At 53.0% G+C, this 17,920-nt stretch overlaps 1 protein-coding gene across 4 annotated transcripts in view; it reads right to left on the bottom strand.

Moving 5' to 3' along the window:
- The window catches only part of TRAPPC9 (trafficking protein particle complex subunit 9), a 415,657-nt gene that overhangs the window by 137,398 nt on the left and 260,339 nt on the right, over positions 1-17,920 (bottom strand). The gene's annotated exons all lie outside the window — the stretch shown is intronic.

Genomic DNA, 17,920 nt, shown 5'->3' with positions numbered 1-17,920 from the left:
CTGCTTCATTGACTATGCCAAAGCCTTTGACTGTGTGGATCACAATAAACTGTGGAAAATTCTGAAAGAGATGGGAATATCAGACCACCTAACCTGTCTCTTGAGAAACCTGTATGCAGTCAGGAAGCAACACTTAGAACTGGACATGGAACAACAGACTGGTTCCAAATAGGAAAAGGAGTACGTCAAGGTTGTATATTGTCACCCTGCTTATTTCACTTATATGCAGAGTACATCATGAGGAACGCTGGGCTGGAAGAAGCACAAGCTAGAATCAAGATTGCCGGGAGAAATATCAATAACCTCAGATGTGCAGATGACACCACCCTTATGGCAGAAAGTGAAGAGGAACTCAAAAGCCTCTTGATGAAAGTGAAAGAGGAGAGTGAAACGGTTGGCTTGAAGCTCAACATTCAGAAAACGAAGATCATGGCATCTGGTCCCATCACTTCATGGGAAATAGATAGGGAAACAGTGGAAACAGTGTCAGACTTTATTTTGGGGGGCTCCAAAATCACTGCGGATGCTGACTGCAGCCATGAAATTGAAAGACGCTTACTCCTTGGAAGGAAAGTTATGACCAACCTAGACAGTATATTAAAAAGCAGAGACATTACTTTGCGAACCAAGGTCCATCTAGTCAACGCTATGGTTTTTCCCGTGGTCATGTATGAATGTGAGAGTTGGACTGTGAAGAAAGCTGAAGGCCGAAGAACTGATGCTTTTGAACTGTGGTGCTGGAGAAGCCTCTTGAGAGTCCCTTGGACTGCAAGGAGAGCCAACCAGTCCATTCTAAAGGAGATTGATCCTGGGTGTTCATTGGAAGGACTGATGCTAAAGCTGAAACTCCAATACTCTGGCCACCTCATGTGAAGAGTTGACTCACTGGAAAAGACTCTGATGCTGGGAGGGATTGGGGACAGGAGGAGACGGGGACGACAGAGAATGAGATGGCTGGATGGCATCACCGACTCGATGGACATCAGTTTGAGTGAACTCCGCGAGTTGGTGATGGACAGGGAGGCCTGGCGTGCTGTGATTCATGGGGTCGCAAAGAGTCGGACACGACTGAGCGACTGAACTGAACTGAACTGATATTTGTTTTACTGCATATTTTTAACATATTTATCTCTTTACCCATCTATTAATTCATGTTCTGTTCATGCATTTTAAAGTAAATTGCAAGCATCAGTATACTTTTCGTGTCTATATTAACTAGAGTTTAATACGCACAGTTTCTCTGTGTGATTTCAGTCATTTCAAATATACACTTGGAAAGGATGTGCATGCTGAAGCTGTTTGCTGCAGTGTCCTTCAAATCCAGTTAGGTGGTGGACAGCACTCTGCCACTCACTTCTTCGCTAAATTGTTTTTGTTTCTGGTCTAATACTTTCATCACTTCTGAAAGCTCTTACAATGCCCGGTTATGACTGTGGGATTGTTGGTAACCCCTTCCAGTTGAAGGTAGGCTTGTTTTGTGTGCTCTGAAGCTCTGTCATTACACACTGCACCCTTAGGATGACGATGCCCTGCTCGTGGACTGGCTGCTTCGCCATCATGGACTTCCTTCTTTATCTCTGGTAACACTCTCTCGAAGGGTTTTTAGTGATAGTAACACGACCACTGCACTGCAGTAATGTAACCGCGCTGTTTGCAGGGGGAGACTTTTCAGTTCATTTACCTGCACCCACCTTCATAAACTGCATCCCTTCTAGACAAAATACACTTGAATTTTGCGTTTCCGTCTCTTGTAACAGTCTCTGGCTATTACCTTTCTCTTGCGCGCTCTCTCTATATATATGCACACACATATGTAAGTTAAATTGACATTTTACTGCTGACATTTTACCTACATTTCTTTACATTTTTTAGTGTAACCGAGTGATTAAACTATAATTTTAATTTTTTATGATCTACTTAAAAGATATCGTTTCATATAAGATGAACTCACATGGGTTCATTTGCCCACCTCTATTCCTTCCGCTACCCTTGTCATACATATTAAACTCATATACATTGTTAACCACATACTTTTAATTTTTTTTTAAAGAATTCCTTTGTATTTAAAAGAAAGAAGAGAAAAAAGTACGTAACGCTTGCCCAAGTGTTTAGGATTTCTGGTGGTGCTCACTTTTACCTGAATAACCAGTTCTACCTGGCTCTGTCTGCCTTTAACCTGAAGAACTTGCTAAAGCATTTCTTGTAAAAGAGGTGGCAGTTTCTTAGTTTTCCTTCATCAAAATGTTTTTATTCTGCCTTCATCCTGAAGGATGTTTCCACTGGCTATAAGAACTTCAGCTGACAGCTCTTCCCTCTTTGTACTTTAAAAGTATTGTTCAGCACTGGGTTCTGGCTTCCACAGTTTACGACGAAAAACCAGTCGTGATTTAAATGGGTATTTCTCTGTAGTCTTTTGTTGTTGTTTGTTAAGGGTATGACAAACCCAGGCCCCGAGCCCAGGTGGCCAGAGTCGAGCCTGGTGCTGCAGGGCTGCATTCTGCCCACGCCTGCCGTCTGCCTGGCTGCTCTGCCCCGTGGCTCTTGCTGAAGTGGTCCTAGTCAGCCACGGCTGGGACTACCAGCCTGATGATCTTTACCTACCAGGGTCTCTATCCCTGGGGTACCACCATGGGGGGATCCTAGGTGTGCCCTGTCTCAGCTGGCAGCCCTAAGAAGGGCTGAGGGACACAGGGATGTCCCGCCCCTCCGTAGGGACACACTGATAGCACACGCCACCCCACCCCATCCCGGGCACCATGCTGGCCTCTGCACCCTGCTGCACTGCCCCTGGGGTGAGGTCCAGATGGATGTTCTCATTAGCTGTTCCCCTGCCGAGTGGACTGGGCCTGCCAGAAACCCAGTGATGGGAGGCCTGTGTCTGTCATCTCCTGGTGAGGATGGGGATGGGAAGCGCCCCCCAGGGTCCCTTCACTTGCCGTGAACACCCTGCAGTGTGTGCGTGGGGGCAGCCACAGCCTCAGCCCTGTCCCCAACTCTTTCGGCCTGACTCCTCTGCTGGGAGGTGGCCTCCGGGGATGTGGCTGGAGCACCCCACAGCCTGGAGGGAGAGGCTCCTTGGAGCTGTGAGGCTGGGGCAGGGAGGGGGCCTTGCCAAGGTACCCACACCCTCTCTGGGCAGCCTGGCCTCCTGGGCGACAGGGGAGCTGCGTACCCCGCCCTGGGCGTGGGGGGCCTGGCTGGAATGTGATCCTGCCACGTACCCACCGGCCACGTGCCACAGCACAGCTGGGCACGGCTCCCCTGAATACAGGCCCACAGTTCCTCTGAGTCCAGGCTCTCCTTGGGCATCGTCTGATTCATTCACATTTTTATTTATTTTTTCCCCCATTTCATCATGATGCTTCATTTCCTTCCATCTGGCACTATGAGATTTGCACGGTATGAAACTGTAAAAGGAAGATGATAAAGATGATAACGGTGGTTGGAGGAGATAATGGCAGAAGTTCCCCAATTAAAATAAATTTTAGCTTCAGTTTCTTTCCTATTTCACTGTCCAGTAATTTGTGTCAATGCAGAGAGAGGTGGCAGAGGAGACGAGTTAAGAAAAGCTCAGCTGGAAAAGCTGTTCAGACGAGAGACTTCCGGTCAGTAACGGGCCCCAGTGCCAGAGTGGATCCACCAAGGAGTTCACATGCCAGCCAAGAGACCTGCCCGGGAGTCCGAGCAGAGGGCTGGCTGGCCTTGCCCAGCTCATAGATACATCTGGCCTGACTTCTCTTAAAAAATCTCAACTCACTGTTTTAAACACAGGAACGTTTTAGATATTCATTCAAGCTTCTGATTCTCTCGACAAGTCAGATGATCACGCCATACAGGCCATGTCCCGCAGGCCCCTGTGGGCCAGCGGCAGATGGCCGGCCCCCTCCTGCTTCCTGTCTCCTCCCAGCTCCTCGCAGGGGTGGGGTCAGTGCAGTGGCCACCATCCACAGCCCACCCCTTCGCTGTGACCCTTCCTCCTGGGGCATCATTGTCACCCCTCTGAACTTAAGAGGTTTATTCACGGTCCTAGGGTTTAGGATTTGAAAGCATGTTGGCAGTACCATATAAACAGTTATTAGATGCGATCAGACAGACGTGGAATCAGAACGTGTGAGCTCTGGGCTGGCCAGGGGCCACCCCACAGGGTTGGGGTGACGTGGGACGGACGGACGGCCGCCGGCGTGCACACCAGCCCCAGAGTAGGGGCCTCTGTCCCCACCCCACCCACAGGCCCAGGGTGGATGGGGCAAGCCTGCCCAGCAAGGGGCCTGGGAGGCGGCATAAGGGTCCTGGCTGGCGCGCTTCGTCCCCACCGTCCCGCCAGGCATCCTGCTTGCCCCCCTGCTCCTGTGGCTGCTCCCGCCTGGCCCCCAGCACATCCCTCCCCCCACCCACCAAGCTGCACTCAGCTGTGTGAGCCGTCCGTGCTCAGTGCCCAGCCCAGGCGTCACCTCTGCCAGGCCTCCTTCCAGGCTGGGCTCATTCTCCAGCTTCCAGGACATGTCCCCCAAAGAGAGCAGTTAGCACCGTGTGGCACAGTCACCTGCCCACCTGCCCATCTCTCTCTCCCAGTCCTCTGAGCGTAGAGACCATGTTTTATTGGCCTCTGTCCTGGGACCCTAAGAAAAGAGGATTCTCCTCCTCACCTGTCTCCAGAGGCTGGAGGTTGCCAAGGGCAGGGGGCAGGGAAAGAGTGGAAGTTTGAGATGAGCAGATGCAAACTATTACATACAGGATGGATAAACAACGAGGTCTGACTTCACAGCACCGGGAACTACAGTCAGCATTCTATGATAAACCACAACGGTGTGTGTGTTAGTCGCTCAGTCGAGTCCGACTCTTTGCGACCCCATGGACTGTAGCCCACCAGGCTTCTCTGTCCATGGAATTCTCCAGGCAAGAATACTGGAGTGGGTTGCCATTCCCTTCTCCAGAGGAACTTCCCAACCCAGGACTCGAACTCTGGTCTCCTGCATGGCAGGCAGATTCTTCACCATTTGAGCGCACACTGAGTGAAGTCAGGCAGAGAAGGAGAAATACCGTGTGGCGTCCCTCATGCGTGGACTCCAAACAGAGACGGTACAGGTGGACTGACAGGACAGAGAGGAACCAACAGACTTTAGAGAACAGACTCACGGTGCCAGGGGTGAGGGGAGAAGGATGAGGGGAAGGGGCGGTGAGGGCGTTTGGGATGAACATGTACACAGCGTGATATCTAAAATGGACAACCAGTAAGGGCGTGCTGTAGAGTACAGGGAGCTCTGTCCCAGGCTGTGCGGCAGCCTGGCTGGGAGGGGAGTTCGGGGGAGAATGGAAGCATGGATACATATGGCCGACTCTCTCTGTTGTTCACCTGAAACTATCACATCATTGTTAACAGGCAATACAAAGCTTTTAAAAAGAGGCTGGAGGGAGGGAGGAGAGGTCAGTCTCGGAGACATACTTTGCTCAACTGTTTTATTTCTCCTTTGGTTCCAAAAAGTACTGTGAGATAACACCACATGTCTCAAGCGATCAAGCGTTCAAGGGCTTTCCCGTGAAAGCGGACTGTGTGAAATGACCGGGTCCTCTTTGCTGTTCTAGGATCTCCATGGAGGAACCACTGGATTAAGGCGGGCAGCTTTACTCTGCTCAGGTGGTATGAGGTAGGGGCCTGACTCCCACTTTATCATTTTCTTTCTGGAATTTTTTTCTTGCGTTTAATTGCCAATTCCACATTGTTAAGGACTTTCTCCTTTTCATATTTTAATGGTTGTGGCATTTTCAACATGAAGCCAGACTCCCTGAAAGATTTTTCTAGCTGAATCGATCTTCCGCAAGGTTGAATTCTGTTTTCAAATCCCCAAAGACCCACAGGGGGTCAGGAAGCCCACCTCTCTTCCTGCATCTTTTCAACTTATTTTCACCTTGTCTGCTTTCTGAGCCACACAAGCACTGGTCAGATGCAGGCCCACGGGGCTAACGCAGCGCTGGCTCTGTCACCTGTGGTCAGAGGCTCCAGGGCCCCACTCCACAGTCACCCAAGGGCCGCGGCAGCAGAAGTAACACATGCCATTTACGTTTGCGTTTCCACTTCACACTCTGCCCTCTGAGCATTTGCATCCATGGCCCTTCCCATCTGGCAGATTCTCCTCTTCCAACCCAACAAGGAATGAATCAAGGAAGACGAAGTGAGAGACAAAGGCAGGGGACCCTTCCGCCCCATAACCCAGCACCTGGCCTCAACCCACCCCTACTAGCCATACAGTTCTCAGGAGCAGAGACGGGGTCTTCACCTTCTCGACACATGTCTGAGGAGCAGAAGGCAGGAGGGAAGGAAGGTGGAGAGTCTGTGAGCACACAAATGTGTTTAGACTTCCCTGCATAGGCGGAGAGGCTTGCTTCAAGTATTTTAAGTGGGAAACCAATGACACATCTACATGATGATCCTGAAACAGGAGGGCAGACTGCATGGAGGAGCGCCCTGTGAAGTCAACAGAAGGAAGGAGCCTATAGATGAGCATGCTGTCTTGGAAGAGAGCTGGAGACAGAGGGTAGCCCGAAAGCCAGTGTGGCAGTGAACAGTGAGACAGGGTGCCAGTCACCAGCTGGAGGGCTGCCCAAAGACCGCTGAAGAAAGCCACCTACATGCCCCAAAGGGGCTGCTGGGAGCCGCCCATCGGCTAGCCCATCCTCATTGCCTCAGGAGATGACACACAGGAAGCCAGTCAACACTCTTACTGGGACGCTGGAGGCGGTTTCGGTGGCTGAGCAAAAGTAACTGAAAAGGACTCTACAGCTGCCAAGAGGGAATACGAGTGAAACAGTGAGATCAACAGCTGCACCCAGTGATCATCTCAGCACTGCAGCCTTCCCTCAAGGGAGCACTGACCCCAAAGATGCTTCTCACTTGATTTTCTTTTGTGGTCGGGAACAGGCCGTCTGCATCTCTAACAAAGACTCCCACGGTACTGGGGGCCCCGGCGGGACAGCGAACACTGGGAAGTGCCCAGGTCGGCAACGGGAGATGAGGTGAGGGTTCAAAGTGTCAAGTCCAAATCCACCCCAGAGAAAGATGAAGCTGCCATGTCCCCAGAGATGACACTGCACTCCTTGTGGACAAAGAGCACATCCAAATAGACACGCAAAACAAGAAAAATGGACGGGTGAACACCACGGCTTCAGAAAACTGAAACGCACCCAGTCGTGAAACGTAGAGAGGTTTTTTCTTTAAAAAAAAAAAAACTGTACGTATTTCAAATAAGTATAGTACACGCACATAAAAACAAAACACACAGAAGATTCCCCTGTGATTCTCCTCCTGTGAACACTGCAGCATTTCCCTCCAGTCACGTGACCTTATGAGCCAGTCTCACTTCTGTCAGTTGATCTGTATGCACTGTGTGTCACGTCACAGACCCCAGCTGACGCCCCACCGCCTCCACCCGTGAAGCAGTGGACACTGTCCGCATGGCAGGACTGGGCCTGGATGGGGGGTTGCTCGGTCCTGATCCTGGGTCGTGGACTCCAGATCCTCCCAGCCTCTGGAGGCATCGGTGAGTGTCCACCACGTGGTGAGCAGGCAGACACAGAGCCTGGGGGTCAGGTACAGTGACCGGGGCCGGAGGGCCCATGCCCCAGATGGCTGTGAGCTGTGGATGGCCCAAGAGCCTTGGCAAGAACCTGGCCCGGCCCCCTCCCCACCCCGGGTCTCAGCAGCAGCTTAGGGAAGTCCCTGCCTCGCAGAGCCAGGCTCCGGGGCCTCCCGCTCCAGGCAGGGCACTGCCTTCACGCTCATCTAGGGAGCCTGTCTCCCCTGCCCGAGTCTGCTGGCATCAAAACCCTCGTTGTGACAACGGAGCTCGGCATTACAAACTCTACAGAAACACAGTCTCTGATGGCTGCGTGACAATTATACAAATGCACCGTAATTCACTAATCACGCCCTACTGTCGGACATTCCGGTTTCTAAAAATAACACAGACCCAAACACCCTTGTGCTCACCCTCACTCTGCAGTTGAGATTTATTTTCATCCGGACGGCTTCCCAGGAGGCACTCGCTCCCTGGCTCGGAAGCTTTCAGGGCTCTTTGTTACAGGATCTCAAACGGCCCTGCATTGAGGCTGCAGCACATGGTGCCTTTATGTTCACAGACACCCTGGCACTTCAGGGCAGGAGATTCAGACACGGGAGGGAGGGGCACCCACAGGACCGGGACTCATTCCTCTAGACGTGCCTAGAGCCCCATGGACCACGGGGGGAGTCCTGCCCTCCCAGGGACAAGGAAGACATGGGACAAAAGCTGACTCTGACCAGTGCCCCCGAAGCCCACTTGGTAAGATACCCCCTCCAGCAACATAAGGACTGACAGAAGCACCTGGAAGCTTCAGGTGCAGGGCAAGGGCAGGCCTCGGAGGCACAGAGGCCTGGGTGCGAACCCCATGCCTGGACCAACAGCTGAGCTCAGACTGCAGCCTCCAGGACTACAAGAAAGAAATTTCTATCGTTTCTGAGCCCTCTGGCCTGGTGTACTTCATTGTGGTGGCCCAAAGACACCGAGGTCATCTCCCCATCTCAAGGTCTTTAATGTGACCACATGCTCAGAGTTCCTTCTGCCACATAAGCAAACACATGTCCAGGTCCCAGGGACTGGAACACGGACGTCTCTGCCTCCCACCCTTGTTAACCACCTTGTCCTGCACTGGGCCCTGGGGGAAGAGGGACCAAGAGGAAGGCGTGGCCCCCAGAGTCGCCACCTGCTGGGGAGAGACACCCACGGACCTGGTCAAGGAGCAGTGAACTCTTAACAGCAGCCCGGTGCTGAGAGCCATGGGACACAGAGGAGGAGGAAGTGTCTCGGGGGTCAGGCAGCCTCCGGCAGAGAAGACATCTGGACCAGCCTGGGAGGGCAAACACGCTCCCCAGGAGGACGGAAGAGAGAAATCCGTTCCCAGGGGAGAGGGCAGAGCACCAGCCCACACTTGACTCTGTGGGCACTCTCTCTCCGCCAGACGCCCTGGCTCTACGCCCGTCAGCAACCCGGGGCCCTGGGACCTAGAGACAGGAGCCTGCCTGGCTCTCCCTGCGGGTGGCGGCGAGACCATGGAGAGGCCACGGTACCTTCTCGGAGGCCTCCAGGTCCCCGCCTGCACAGAGGGGTCAAGGCTCTGAGGATCTCAGAGTGCCCCCTTCCAACTTCCAGGTTCCAAAGTTTGTTAAGAAGTATTTTTCACAACAGTCGTTACAAATACTCAGAAGAACTGCATCTCCAAAAGAATACTAAGAGTGTTTAAGAAAACACTAAGATTAAATAAGGGAAAACAAACAAACAAGGCAAAACTGTGTAACTTCAGGCACTCAGCCAATTCTGGAGAAAAACAATGTTTGACAGAGGCCAGATTTTTAATTTCCCTAAAATACTTAAACACGTCTACCAAGGAACTCTGCCCCTACTGCTATTAATAGGCACACTTGAGAAGATGATTCAGAGAAGGAGGCAGAGGAAAGCCATCCATGACACTGTCCAAACAGTAACGGACTTCCTCCCCAGGGCGGGGCGCAGAAGGACACTTTGGTTTTGCTGATACAAGCCGGGTAGGGCGGGGCGCTCACAGCCTCTGCTCCACACTCCCCCCACTGCAGGCTGCATCTGCGCTGAGCTGCCCAGGCAGACAGGAACCATCAGTCTGTCTGTGTGTGTTCCCTGGAGGGCTCCCTCCTGCACCCCCTGTGACTCTAGCATAGAGCACACGGCTTATTGGACTGCAGACCCTCAGCACCCAGCACAGGGCCTGTAGAAAGGGCGGTTAAGAACACTCCCGCGTGGTCTGAAACATGCCTTCTGTACCCACCAATGGTAGCCTGTTCTGCTCCCTGAGTTTGCAGATTCTCCCCCATGTGATACCCTGGAAAATTGCTTTTCTCGGGCAAAACACCTGAGAGACATCAGGTTCTCCGTGCCACGTCTCCTCTGAACAGACCGGGACAGGCACACACCTCTCGGGTCCAGAGCTGCAGAACATGGTGACAAGGCGGGCCTCAGGTCCCATTTAGCAGAGACAGTGCCTCCACGCATTTTTGATAGTCAGAACTACTTATCAAGAACAAAGTTTCTCAAAGCAAAGCAATTTGGCCTCCTGGTCTCCAGGAGCCGCCCACCTGACCCCTACAAGGTGTCCATTAGCACTCAGCAACCAGAATCTCTGCTCCCTCTTCTAGAAGTATCTCCAAAACACACAGTGCAAACACAAGCAACGCAATTACTTACAGAAAAGAGAGAAGAGTCCCGGGGGAGCAAGGCAGCTACGTGCTAAGCAGGGAGCCTGATGCGTGCCGAATGCAGAACAGGTTCACGGGAATGATTAATTGGTAATGAAAGAATTTCCTCTAACCTAACCACCATCACACAGCCACGAAGGAAGCAAGGCCACCCAGCGTCCTGGGAGCCAAGCAGCCTCCAACACAAGGCTTCCCAGCACAACAGCCCGAGTTGTCCTGGATGGACGTTTTTAAAGAGAAAAAGGTCCCTGGAACATATCAATTCTGGGAGGAAAAAAAAAAGAACGAACTTTAAACAGGATGCTAATAGGAGGCTGACTCTGGCCAATACCCAGGAGCACTCCCTCCAGGCCAGGATCCGCGTTAAGAGGTGAGGGTTCCAGGACAGAGGGATGAGGCCCCTGGCTTGACCATCTCATCCTAGAGGGGAGCTGGACACAGGGCAATGTCATGCCAGGTGACCCCAGAGCAGCAGACCAGACACCAGGTGCCCTGCATTCAGTCCTCACTGGACTCTGCACACGTGGGGCGGGACATGCGAGGACTCTGGCCCCATCTGCCCGAATCTATCAGATGGACTTGGGTGCCCTCACTGCAGGCGGCGGTGGCTCAATAATCAAGTGTGTAAGGCTGGCAGTGTGAGGCCCAGCACCTGCCAGGCATCACACCCATCCCTTTCTGGTCCCCGTGTCAGCCACAGTGGCCTGAGTCTGACCACGCTGCCCAGTTAACCCTGACTGAGACAGCCAGGGGTTCACTTGCACACCGAGCACTCAAGTGCATCACGCCACACAGCATGGGTATGTCTGTGCGCCCTTTTCTGCATGGCACCAGTGTGGCGCTTAGGACATGACGGGGATTCTGGTAAGGCCTTCTGAAACGATGTGGAGAACAAAAGAATGTGGAGTCAACAGTCACGTTATGTGTTCACATGGGACAAAGCAACCATCCCTTAAAGACAGAGGAAACGAAAGATGAAGACACAGAAGTGTGGTCATCCCCCTTAGACACAAAGGTCGTACTTGGACCGCAGCCCCGTCCACATCTCAGGGCCCTTCCTGCAGGACTGCCCACCGACCCCTCTTTGACCCCAGGCTGTCCTGTGACTCGTTTGAGCAACACAATGTGCAGAATTGACACGGGCCGCATCCAAGCAGAGAGCTCCCCAGCTGTCATGGGGCCTGTTCCTTTCCCTATTTCTCTCCTCCAAACCAGCACACGGCTCACGAATGAAAGCAAAATGGAGCAGAGCTAAACCGTGGTGCTCACAGAATGTGAACAAGAAACAAACCTTTCTGTTTACTAAACAACTAAGATTAGAGGTCGTTTGTTACTGCAGAGAAACAGCCTAAACTGAACGATACAGAAAGTGATCCAATTCAGTTCCTAGGCCCTAGGCAGGGAGCCAGCAGGGCGACAATGAGAACATGACCCCCGCCCAGAGGAGGCTTCCAGGGCAGAGACAGACGTGCCAGGGAATACGGCTGTCACAGCAGGAGATGCGGAGGACATGTGGAGAAGCGGCAGGAGGAGCAGGAAAGCCCAAAGCTCCCGGGATGAGGAGCGGACGTGCAGGCTGGGTCCAGAGGGGCCCCCCCAAACACAGCAGGGCACCCCAAGCCCCCGCCAGGCCCTGTGCTGCTTCACTCCAGCGCTTTCTCAAACTCTGTTTTTCCCTTCTGCTATGGACCATCAATTGGGAACTGGGTGATGAAAGAGGCAGAAAGGGGTGCTTTGTTTCTGGCTTTAAAAAATGCACAATGATTCTGGCAAAAATAAACACTCTTAACCATATATGCTCATCAGTCATGCTTCTTGGTATCCACCCAAAAGAGCTAAAAACTTATGTCTACACCGAACCCTGCTCATGGACACTCAGTGCTAAAAAGAAATGAGCTATCAAGTCATGAAAAGACGTGGAGGAAGAACCTTCAGCGCATTGTCACTGAACAACAGAAGTCAGCTCAAAAAGGCTACATCCTGTGTGCTCCCCACTCTGTGACCTTCAGGAAGAGGCCAAACTAAGGAGGCAAGCAGACCACCAGTGGTGACCAGGGGTCAGCAGGGAGGGAGGGACAAACAGGGGGCCCAGGGGGGCTCTGCAGTGACGGACACACGTCCTTCTACCTTGGTCCACACCCACAGAATACCCGGCAGCAAGCGTGAAACAAACAAAACACAGCCCCCGGTGAGGAGCCGGGCTGGGGGGTGGGGGCACAGAGGGCGTGCACACGTGCTCTTCTCTCCAAACTGAACTGAGACTCACAGCCTCGGCCCCATGACCCGACTCCCCCCCACCTCTCGGGTGCCCGTTTGCTGCTCTGACCCGCCTCTGGTGCCCGCTCTGTACTGGTCTAACATTCAGCCTAGCCCTCGACCTATTTGATTGTCCAGTCACTGGCTGGCCTTTCCCTCCCAACACTTCCTAGGTCCTCTGAGCCACTGTCCTATAACACCTGCATCTCCAGTCCCTGGAGAGGACAGAAGCTCGACTCACAGGTTGAACCACCCATGGAGCCAGCGGGGGGCGGGGTGGGGTAGGGAGTGCTCACAGCAGCAGGCCTCCTACGACCTGGTGCAAACCCCAGCTCGGACACCTGCCTGCACACAGGCTCTCACCAGCCATCACCCCTTCCAGACACTTCCTGAAAGGTCAATCTGACCATCTCCTGCCTGAACTCTCTTGTGACCATCCCTTCCCCTCCAAGAACAGATGTGGCTTTGACCGTGGCTTGCACAGGAGGATTTCAAGCCAGCAGTAAAGCTGTCATTTGTCCTGCAGGTTAAAACTAGAAAACCCAAATGGCAAAGACATCTTCAAATGTGTCCATCATTAAAAATGTACTAAGACTCATTTCCTTCCACCCTGGCATCCAAGGTCCACTAAGTTCCGGCCCAGACGAGTCCACTCCCACCTCCCTCCGCACTTGGGCACAGGAAACACCCACTTCTCCCATCCTAAGCTCCAGTGAGCTGTTAATCGAATGGGAAAAATAACCCTTGCCCTGGAAAAACACAGTGACCAGCTTCCGTTGGTTTTGGAGGGGGCAGCAGAATGTAGAGCAAACACACACAGACGCTGCTCCGGCTGATCCAGACTCCCTCCACTCCCGTCAGCTCCCATGGACATCCAGGATGCCGCCTCGCCCCTGGAGGCCACAGCCTGGTCCTGCCAGACCCCGAGCCACTCAGCTCCAGGGCTGTGCCAGCTCCCAGAGGAGGCAGCAAGGCTTCCCCATCCCACCAGGCCTCTAAGAGCCCCAAACGGCACCAGCGTTCCCCCGATGTCTCTGCCTGAGCAACTGCTAAGCCTTAATTATCCAACGAGCGTGGTGACTTAGAGCACAGAGACACAGACACAGAAAACGGCTGTACTTCTTCATCTGGTCATTTTCCAAACCCCAGGCAGAAAATGCTTATTATGTGTTTCAACCTGAGCTTATGAAAAAGGGTCAGTGAGTTTTCTTAATGTTGACTGATCCGTTGGGGATGAAAAGGCATGCGTGTGGGGTGCAAGGTTAGATAAGAGGAAAAGATCTAATAATAATGGTTCCATCACAGAAAGCAGATAAGCCAGACACCAATGCCTTCTGATGGAGATTCTTTGCCAAAAAAAAAAAATCACGGAATATGATGAAGCCTCTAGAGCTTACTACCGATTTAATGAGGAATAAAGAAAAAGAAGTCAGTCACAGGAGCACGGTCACTACCAACAGAGGCACCCAACCAGCCAAGTCCCCACCTGAGGGCCCTGATGTGGTCCATGGACAGCTGTGAGAGAGAGATGCACAGGGAACCTACAGATTCAAAACAGACTGGATGCTAATCGACCTCTTGAATTCTGATTGCAAACAGTGTTTAAAAAACAAATGACACTGAGGTCACTGGAAATGTATACACTCGTATGAAGGAACTGTTTGTTTTAAAACATGGTACGGCACTGCAGTTAGGTTTTTTAAAAAGGCTCCAATGTTGACGATGTTAGTTTTAAAACATGGTATGGCATTGCAGTTAGGTTTTTAAAAAGCGCTCCAGTGTTGACGATTAAAATGTCTACAGATGAAATAAGAGGTCGCCTTGAATCTCCTTCAAAATAACACAAGAACACGGGGAAGCTGGTGAGGGAGAGATGGAAAAGATTGACCATGAATCACTAGTGGGAGAAGGTGGGTGAGAAGTCCTCTTATGGGCACCTTCTGCACATGTGTGAAGTGTCCACAGGAAAGTTTCCCTGCAGCTCCATCACCGAAGCGGCCCAGGGGACCCCGCTGGGCTTCTTCCACCCCTTTGGCAGGAAAGCCGCTCCAGGACCCTCGCAGTGTGCTGCGCAGACACGTGACAGGCTCATCTCTTCCCAGAGCCCCAGCAGGGGGGCCCCAGGGAGGTGATGCCCGAACCAGGCCGCTAAGCAGGCAGGGGTTCCCTGCAAGGGAGGGCGGGACGAAGTGGGGGGCCTGAGACAACAACTGCCACGGTAAACAGAAAGATTTATGAGTCAACGAGGGTTGTCGTGAAATTCAATTTTAATGGTTTGATAATTAAGCAAAAACACAATAATTATCATATCTTAATTTTTCCAGTAAATTTGCTGCTGGGGACACTGTATTTTCTTAAGGAAATTTACGATGTTTCACTCAGAAAGCGTTCTATGGTTTCTGGCCATCTTTTGAAACTGGAGGCGGAGGGATGCCCAGGCCTGGCGACACAGACTAAAGAGGAGTAGGTGACTCCCGAGGAGAGATGTAGGGGCAACTGGGCAGCCCTAGGCTCCAGCTTCCACCAACAGCATGGCCGTGACCGCGCTCACAGGAGGCAGAAACGGGCACAGTGCCTGTACCCTGAGCATGAGGATTAAAGGCGAGAGTGCCTGTGAAAATGGGATCCTCTTTCCAACACCCCTCAGGGAGAAGTGAACATTACTATAGGCACCTACCTAGTTTCAAGTCCTGAGGACACTCTCAATGTCATGACCGATGGCGTGGGGCCCCAGGAAATGTTATCGGTGCAGACCAAGCATCACAAATCGTGTTAGGCGGAAGTGAGGTGAACAAATGGCCCTTAATTACAGAATTAATGTATCAACCCGGCCACAGAACCAGAGATGAGTCACTGATTTCCAAAGGACCTTTCATAGGAAGAGATGAGGAAGGTGAAAGGTACTTGTTCCATCCGTTTGCTGAAATGCTGTCTTTTAAATTACAAGATGAAAAGAGATCTCTCTAAGAAATATGGGGATTAAGGGTGTTATTTCCAGTTTAGAAGCTCGAATATTCAGCCTATGAGGCAGGCCCTCATGCCCCTCACCGGACACTCAGGAAACGCTTGAATCTCTGAGCAGCCTGGAAGTCGGAGCCCAGCCGGCCCCTGCGCCACCCCTCCTCCCCGCCTGGATGGGTGACAGTGGGTTAGGGCTGCTCACAGCTTGCCTAAGGCCGCACAGAGAGGAGGAGACGGGACAAGCCCGCTCCCCTACCCCTGCAGCCATGCGAGCGCTCGGCCGCGGGGTCAGGCAGACCTGAGTCCCCACGAAGCGCCTCCAATCTGACTCAGTCTGCTTGTCTGTAACCTGGGGCCCAGACACCGAGACGCTGCACTCCAGAGGGCACGTCCCTCTTGTCCTGGGCACACCTTCCTACCCGGAAGGAGTCGGGGAGAGACGCAGGCACCCCAACAGCCCAACTGGAGCTGGCCCCTCTCCTGTCCAATGCCTGGTGCCCCAGGAGACAAGGGCAGCCTCGCGGCTACGCGGCTTTCAGGGACAGCTTCTCGCTGAAGGGAGGCTGCGCCACGCTAGACGATCACACCAGAGTCTGAGGCCTGCTCACCACTGTGCGGGGGGGCCAAGCCTGTCCAAGGGCAGCCCGCGTCAGCACCCGGGGAGGCTGAGCTGTGCTGGGGCTGGCTCCGCATGGCACGGGAAGAGCCTGGCGGGGGTTGAGCTCAGGACTCCGGGGGATGGGGGGAGTATGGGGCTCTGAGGAGACAGAGCCTGGAGGGACGAGGACGCAGCCCAGTCTCGGGGTGTCCCACAGCTGCTGGGCAAGGTCCACCCACCACAGCTTCCTCCCCTAGACTGGCTCCATCAGATCAATGGCGCAGGACCCCTCCACAGAGATGGAGCACGTGTCCGAACCAGGCAAGGCTGGAGAGGTCTAGATGGGGGCACATGGACTCCTGTGTCCCACAAACACAGGATGCCCATGGGCTGGGGGTGTGGCAGCAAGCTGACTCCCCAGACAGACGGGGCGTCGTGAGCTTGGCTGTACCCCACCCCTAAACAGCCCGGCTGCCCAAGGCCTGTGCCACGCTGTCATCACTCCCCAGCCAGGGAGGGTCCTGACTTACTCATCGTGACGCAGGCTCCACAGAGCATGTTCTGGAAGCATCGATATTTATTGAATGAATATTTTATGAATGAATAAAGAATGTGTGAGTTAGGAGCATTGAGAAATGAGGACTTAAGCACAAAGCTTAACAAGGAAGAAGCCGGAAGCACAAGAAGGAACTGTGCTGGTTTGTGAATGGGCTCGTTAACATTGCTGAGACTTCCGGCGCCGCCAGGAGTGAGTCAACCTTAGCACAGGCTCTGCGATCTGTACATTTTTTAAAAGCAGGTTTTATTATTGGTGTCATGAGACGACTTGAATGGTGCCCTCTGGGATGTCGGGTTGCATCTAAACGTCTAGACAAGGCAGACGGTCTCCTGCCCCACTTGGAGACTAGCACGTGGCCCAGGCAGCTGCTGGTGGCCTTGACCCCAAGGATGGGGCAGTGCCCCAGGAAAGAGCTGTGCTTATGCCCCAGAGCCAGAGCATTCAGCACCACCGCCACGGCCTCCGCACAGCAGCACCTCCCCACACGCAGCCACAGGGCAAGAACCCATGAGAACAAGGAGCTGTCGGGTGGGGTGGGTCCTTCCTCTTGAGGGTTAGGCCGTAAAGCCCTCCCGACTACCAACCCCAGATGGCAAACATGACTGGGCATTCCTGGGTCATCAACAGGGGCATCAGACGGCCGCACCCTGGGAGCGACCTCATGTGGATCAGCATGAGATGGGTGAATGGGCGCACGCGGGAACCGGGCATGAGGCGCCATCAGAGGGCGAAACCTGACCACATTCAGCTCCAAAGCATGACGCTGATTGAGAGTGACTAAAGGACACACAAAAAGAGATGCAGGACACGCAACCACTTACGTCTTCAAACAAACACCTCTGAAAACAGTGCTTACTGTGGCCGTAAAGAAACACGATGACGTAGTGTGGAGGGCGGCGTGATGGTGCCGCGTCCTGGAGACACAGAGACCCCCAGAGGAGGAAGAGGAAGGGGGTGGCATGAGGGGAGTCAGGCTCCGCTGCTCTTTCATTTGCTCATTTCTTCCCAGTGTTTTCTTATGAGTTGAAAGAATTCCTCAGAGAACATTCTCTATCTGTTGTATGATATATCCCGTAACTAACATTTTACTCCGTTTGATCAGCTCACTCCATCCGCCTTCCCAGCCCCCTGCCGGGAATTGAACTTTTCAGGCATTCCCGGGACTAGCACAGCTATTGCAAGACACCACCCCAAGTCCTCCGAGAGGCGGAGTTCCACGTGTGCTGACAGCTTTCTTTTCTATACAAAACCAACTTAACAGTGGGACGCACAAATCTGAAGTGCACAC

This window comes from Moschus berezovskii, chromosome 16, assembly GCF_049115385.1.
Source record: "Moschus berezovskii isolate FMDL1 chromosome 16, NW_MosBer_1.0, whole genome shotgun sequence".
In the NCBI taxonomy this organism is placed as follows: domain Eukaryota; kingdom Metazoa; phylum Chordata; class Mammalia; order Artiodactyla; family Moschidae; genus Moschus; species Moschus berezovskii.
The sequence above is the reverse complement of the archived record's forward strand: the minus strand, read 5'-3'. Positions and strand labels throughout refer to the sequence as shown.